Source organism: Polyodon spathula, chromosome 6 (genome assembly GCF_017654505.1).
Source record: "Polyodon spathula isolate WHYD16114869_AA chromosome 6, ASM1765450v1, whole genome shotgun sequence".
In the NCBI taxonomy this organism is placed as follows: domain Eukaryota; kingdom Metazoa; phylum Chordata; class Actinopteri; order Acipenseriformes; family Polyodontidae; genus Polyodon; species Polyodon spathula.
Genome location: NC_054539.1, coordinates 72,389,041 through 72,395,206, shown reverse-complemented (window position 1 = coordinate 72,395,206; position 6,166 = coordinate 72,389,041).

The following is a 6,166-nucleotide window of genomic DNA, read 5'->3' as shown; positions in this document are numbered from 1 at the left end:
CCTATTTGCCGCCTTCTTTATTTATACAAATAGGAACCCATAAGCTAAAGAATTTGTTATTATTAACTGAATGCATATTGAATGGAAATTAAATTTGAATAAACCTTAGAGCTACTTTATTTAGATCCCTCACCATTAAAATTGGATTGCAAAGTAGCATAAATTACCATAAATTGAACAAAGGTGCACATGTGGGTCTACATTGTACACAGACAAAGATAAGATGTTAATTTCTGCAAATGCTGTATACCCTATGATTGTTTCATTAAAAGCAATATCCTTTAGTAAATATTACATTTTTCATCATCCCTTTTATTCCCATTTTATAGACCCTTGTTCTTTATTTTGAGTTTCTTGAAAATCAATGAAAAAAAGATGGTATCGATATAAAGGGGTTTGCAATACTATTTACTTTCCTTTAACCATCCAGATCATGTCTGCAATCTCCTGTCAGGCCTTGCATTCCAATCTTTCTCCCCTCTCCAAGAATCTCCAAAACCAAGACTTTGGGGTGTAGCCAAGCATATGTAGACATTGACTCAGAATTCCCATCTAGGACTTTGTTTCACACTGGCTGTGAACATATTCCACGAAATAACGGAGAGAAGTGATTTACTTGCACTTGACTAAAGGGAATTAAAAAATTCACATAGTGGTCACTGCCCCAGTCTAAACTATCCCCATGATGTGAATATCTGCCTTGGATAGCTTATTCTGGGTTGCTTTATGGGCTTGGAGTTGTGGATCTAATTGTCATTTTACGTTAAAACCAAGGTATGTTTTTTGTTTGGTTTTTTTTATTATTATTAAGCTTTGTCAGTTTAAAATATGGATTGCACTTGTATTTAATAGTGCTATGAGAGTATGGTTAATGTAGTGTTTAATTGCTTTACTAAAGACAAAAGCATACAAACAGCAACAAATGTGATGTTCTTTAATGCATTTAGAAATCTATTTTATCTGTGTTAACATGTAGAGGATTGGCTACAATACTGGAGTTCCCCTGGAAACCTTAGTATTCAAGTCTGTGCAGTGGTAGTCTATAGCACTATGATGTCTAGAAAAGGATTGCTTACATTTCAATTAGTGAGCATGCATATGGTTATTAAGCTTCATGATTGACGTCACAATGACAAAAGTAATTTATGTTGTTTTCATCACACTACATGATGCAAGTTTTACAGTTATTTTAAAACTTTGTTTTTAACACTTAAGGAATGTCGTATATCATGACAATTGTCATATTTATATAGTATATTATCAGTAAATAGATTTTTTTTAATGTAAAAAAAAATATATTGTTTTAGTTTTTATGTTTGTTTAGGTTAACATTGGCCTTTTTGCCAAGGAGCAAAAATCATTCCTTACGTTACTCCATCCTTTAACTGCAATAGATCAGCATTGAGCTGGCCGGTGCAACTGTTACTCCTTCTTAACTAAAAAGGTCACAATTAAGCTAAATGGCTGCCAGTCGAAATGAATACAATTTGCTGCTATAGCCATGCAGCTCTCATTGTTAGGCCAGTCTAATAAGGAAGAGGACTCACAAACAAGTTGGCACTTCTGAGCCTAAGAGCTCCCAGACGATTGAGTTACTGTAACCACAGCATTACTGCAAACATTAAAGGTAACCCAGTCAGAAGCGATCAGTTGCTTCTCTTTGCTCCAAAGAGGAGTTAGTAGAACTGGAGAATTCGCTGCTCAGTTAATGTCAAGCAAGTGTGAAAAGCATTGCCAATGTGTGATATGTGCCTCATCAGTAAGGCTGGGCAGCTGGGAGGCACATTGGCACTGTATAGGAGCTCTACTGTTGCAACTGCTCTGAATAAAGCGAAAATAAGATGTGTTACATCAGCCAGCATGACACTAGGTGGAATGTAGGACAGGCAATCAAGAAGATAGTGTTTTCGATTTTCAAAAAAAGACAAAATACATTTTAGCAATGTAGTAACTATTGCATTGCAACCCTTACTGATTTGAATGTAACTATTACTTTTGCCAATTGCAGTAGATACTTTCACTACTTTAAAATCTAGCAAATAAAAATGGATTCTAATTATACAATAAATCTATTTTGGGATGTACTGTATTTTCTAGTACTGTACTTGTTTTTAAACTACTGTTGGAAGAATGTCCTCACTAGAGAGATGGATTGAGTTCCACACTTCTGTGATTATCACATGCCACCAGCACTTAAATAGCTGGTGCTTAGACAGTGCATTGAGAGCCCATTCCCTAGGAGACCATTTCAATGTCTTCAGCATTGATATAGTATTTCACAGGCTCTTAAACACCCCTGTATAGTGAGTATAGTGTTCTGCTTGATTGATTATTTTGAATAACAGACAGATTGACAAAGTTCTGGAATCTGGGCATAGCTTATCACCTAGCTCTGAGAGAGTGGTCCACGCAGAACTTGGAAGTATAGTAGTCTCTGTGTTTACGAATGCCTCCTAAGAGAACACCCTCGTGGTGAAACTGATTTTTCCCTTTGTAAATGCTCCGCCTAAAGAAACAGGAACTTTACTTAAAAGAACACCTTTTTGGCACCGGTAGCAATTTGTTAACAACTGATACAGTACTGTTTTCTAACCTGATAACTCATCATCATCAAACTTAAGTTGAAATGGCTTATTCAATCTTTTCAAATGTGACTTGTCATCGTGAGTGTCTTGATTGGTTTATTCAATCTTTCCAGAACCGTCGTAGTATCATTGCCTTGTTTTGTATCCTGATTTCCACAAGTGCACCTCATCGCTACAAAATGGCATGTAAACAAACAGAGAAACACGCCGCTGTTTCTCTTGCCTCAAAACGTTGGAAATTGTTCAGTATTCCTGAAAAAAACTATTTGGTGTTTTCTGTTGAGTTCAGTTGCTTCACCATTCTGTTGAATATTGCTCCTGTACGGGTATTCATAATGAATGTAGAGCTGCTGCTGCTGCTGCTGCTGCATTTTTTAACATGTGTAGGGGTGTTAATTTAGTTTGGTATTATTTATTAAAGTTAGTTTGTCTGTTACTTTATCATTATAATTTATCATATGGCACCGAACCCTGTTAATATTTTTGATAGGTCTGGAGACATCTTGCTTGCAGGCCTGTGTTGTTTTGCTAAAACTTTTTTTAATATGACCATATAAAGTATATCAAATCATTCCATTATACCATGGAACACACACTTTCTGGCACTTCATTACGGCTTGTACATAATATAGGTTTGGACCAACGTTTGCCCTGATCACAGTCTTTACATGACATGGTATTAACTCGACAAGGTGCTGGAATTTCTCAGGTGGGATGTTACTTATGTAATCCGTGCAAGCGTAGGTATTAATGGTCATACCTGAAGTCTCTGTGATGCTCCTCAAACCGTTCATGGATGTTTGTATTATTGTCATGCAAGTACCCATCGACATCAGCGTACGAGTTAGATGGACGTTATCCACAACGATGCTTAAAAAAAAAACAGAATTAATTTAGCCTTCCAGAGTAATCAAAGGACTCAGGATATATCAGGAGAACATGCCCACACCAGGATGATGCCTAATCCAATCAGGTAGATAGGTCCTAATGAAGATTCCAGGCAGTGTACCTATGTAGAGCTACTAATTTTCCACGATCGCAGAATCAAGGACGGAATCGCAGAATTAGGCATTGGGAACGGACTGACACGTTTTGTGTATGTTTATTTTGGATCATTGCATAACGAGAAAATCGCTGTTGCGTTGTTGCCTCTATGCTGTGTGACTCGTGTGGTTTAAAAAAGCAACTAGCTGTTTTGAAATTTTTGCTCTGTGGAATAATTTTGGAGTTGTATATACAGAAAAGTGAAAAGTACCTGAAAAAAATGATCATCAACTCTCCGATTAAAAAAAACAAAAACATAATTGAATTATGTATTAATGTATTTATTTAGCTATTATCTCAAATCCGTTCCACACAGAGAAACAACAGAGTAGTTGAGGTGAAACCGTTAGTTTTATAATTTACTATTTGTAATTTATCATTAACTCCTTAATAATACCACATACTGAGAGTGACTTTTTAGTGTTTTTTTTTTTTGCTAATATTTCTATAACATGGCGCTCTCTACTCTACTTAGTAAAAACAGAAAATGGTGAACATTATAGATTCAATGATGAGTGGTGTAATATTTATTTTATCAACTGTGCCGAACGCAAAGCCGGTGTTTATTGTGCAGTGAATGTGTGTCAGCGGTTAAGGAATACAATATGAAAAGGCATTTTGAAACCAAACAAGGAGCTTTTGGAAATACGTATCCAGAGGGCACAGTAGTTAGCAGCTCAAAACAGAAGCACTGATCTCTTCTTAACAGTTACACTATTAATATGTCGCATTCATTTTAAAATGATTGTAATGATACTCCGTTAAATTCTCACTGTTCTATTATTAAAGTACTATTCGTATGGTCAAATGTGTAAGTCTTGCTCAATATATGAACATTAAATTGCTTGAAAATGTGCAGAATAAATTACTCTGGCCTGCCTACTCCTAACTTTTTTTTCCAATCTGACCCCCTTTAATTTATAAAACTAGTTGAAGAGCCCTGCTCTAACTAAGGCAACTCTATCTGTCCAGGGTATAGGAGAAACACATGCAGTTTTACAGCAAGTACAGCATAAACCAGTCTCTGTTGCAGATGAAACTACAGATGGGAGAGAGAAGTTTTCTGAACATTGTATTTAATTTGTGATTTTATGAAAATTGTATATTTTTGTAATAATGCCCCTCGTTTTCGACTAGTCTGTATATTGTAATGCCAGCAATAAGCTGGCCTATAGTACATTGTTACTGGTGGGCTACTTTAAGAAAGATTTTTCCTGAAAACTACAGTATTTTGGGGACTTAAAAAAAAAAAAATTCAGTAGATTTTTTTATGTAAACATGTTATTTATGTTCATATTACGATGTTAACGTAAATAAACGGAATTTGCCATTCCCAAGAATGGAAAATCAGGAGTCCTACATATGGCGATTACGTTATGTTTTGGCAGAATAGCGATATTTTGATTAATCCTGTTCATCTGTTATTAAAACACACCATAGCAAACGCAGGGTTAGAGCAGCTGCAGCCCATTAATGTCTGCATGGCGTTTCACAGAGTGGTGTTCTGATTGCCTGTTGAAATGACAAACACAGAGTAATAGAAACAACAGTCCTGCTGATCAATAGCTAATTAAAGAACAAGACTGACAAAAAATGCTCACAGCATGTTTCACCTGCGGTATTGTACTGACTAATCTTTATGTGGCACTCTGGTTTGAGGTGAGTGATATCACATTCATGTGATAGTTTAAAAAATAAGGTGACAGTCTCACATGGTGCTGATTCTGCCGGAATGTGTGATGTGGATGACTCTCTTTAACCCTTTCATGCAAGTGATATTGAAGATAGCTGAATAATAAATAGATTTTTTTAATTTTTCCATTTCAGTATATAAAGAAATAGCATCCTCACATGCGGTCATTATGCATTGGAGTCTTCCATATGTCCCCATGTCAAGATTAGACAAGTTTTTATTATTATTATTATTCGTCCCCATATGAGGTCGTCATGCCTTAAATATGCTGAATAGCGTTCCCTGTTTTCCATTCTACTAACAGAACTGGTTGAAGTTATTATCAGACCTCATTACAAAGCCCTATACAAACATGCTGATAAAGGTCAACAGTGACTGGAGAGTATGGGTTGTGCTTATGTTTTAATCCTAATAACAGCTGCCTTTTAAATCCACACCAATGAAACTGGCTGTGCGTGTTTCTTAAACACATCTTCTCTTTCTTTTAATTACAATTAGACTAAGAATTGTATGTTAAAAAAATTCTAATAAGAATAAACTCAACAGCACTTCATTACAGTTTCAAAGTGGGATTGCCTCCAGTTCCACCTGTAGTCTACAATCCAGTCTGCAATCTACAATCTGTATGAGTGGGCAAAGATTCTCCAGCTTCCAATATTTTCCCTGATTGTATAGTATAGTATAATTTCCCTGATTGTATAATTCATTGAGTCCTCCATTTTGCCTTATACTTTTTTTTGTAATCCAGTGGCTGACCATTGAGTTTGGTTTCCTCTTGACTTGCTGATATGAAAATGCTTTTATGTCAGTCCCAGTGGTAGATAGAAACATGGTATATGACAAA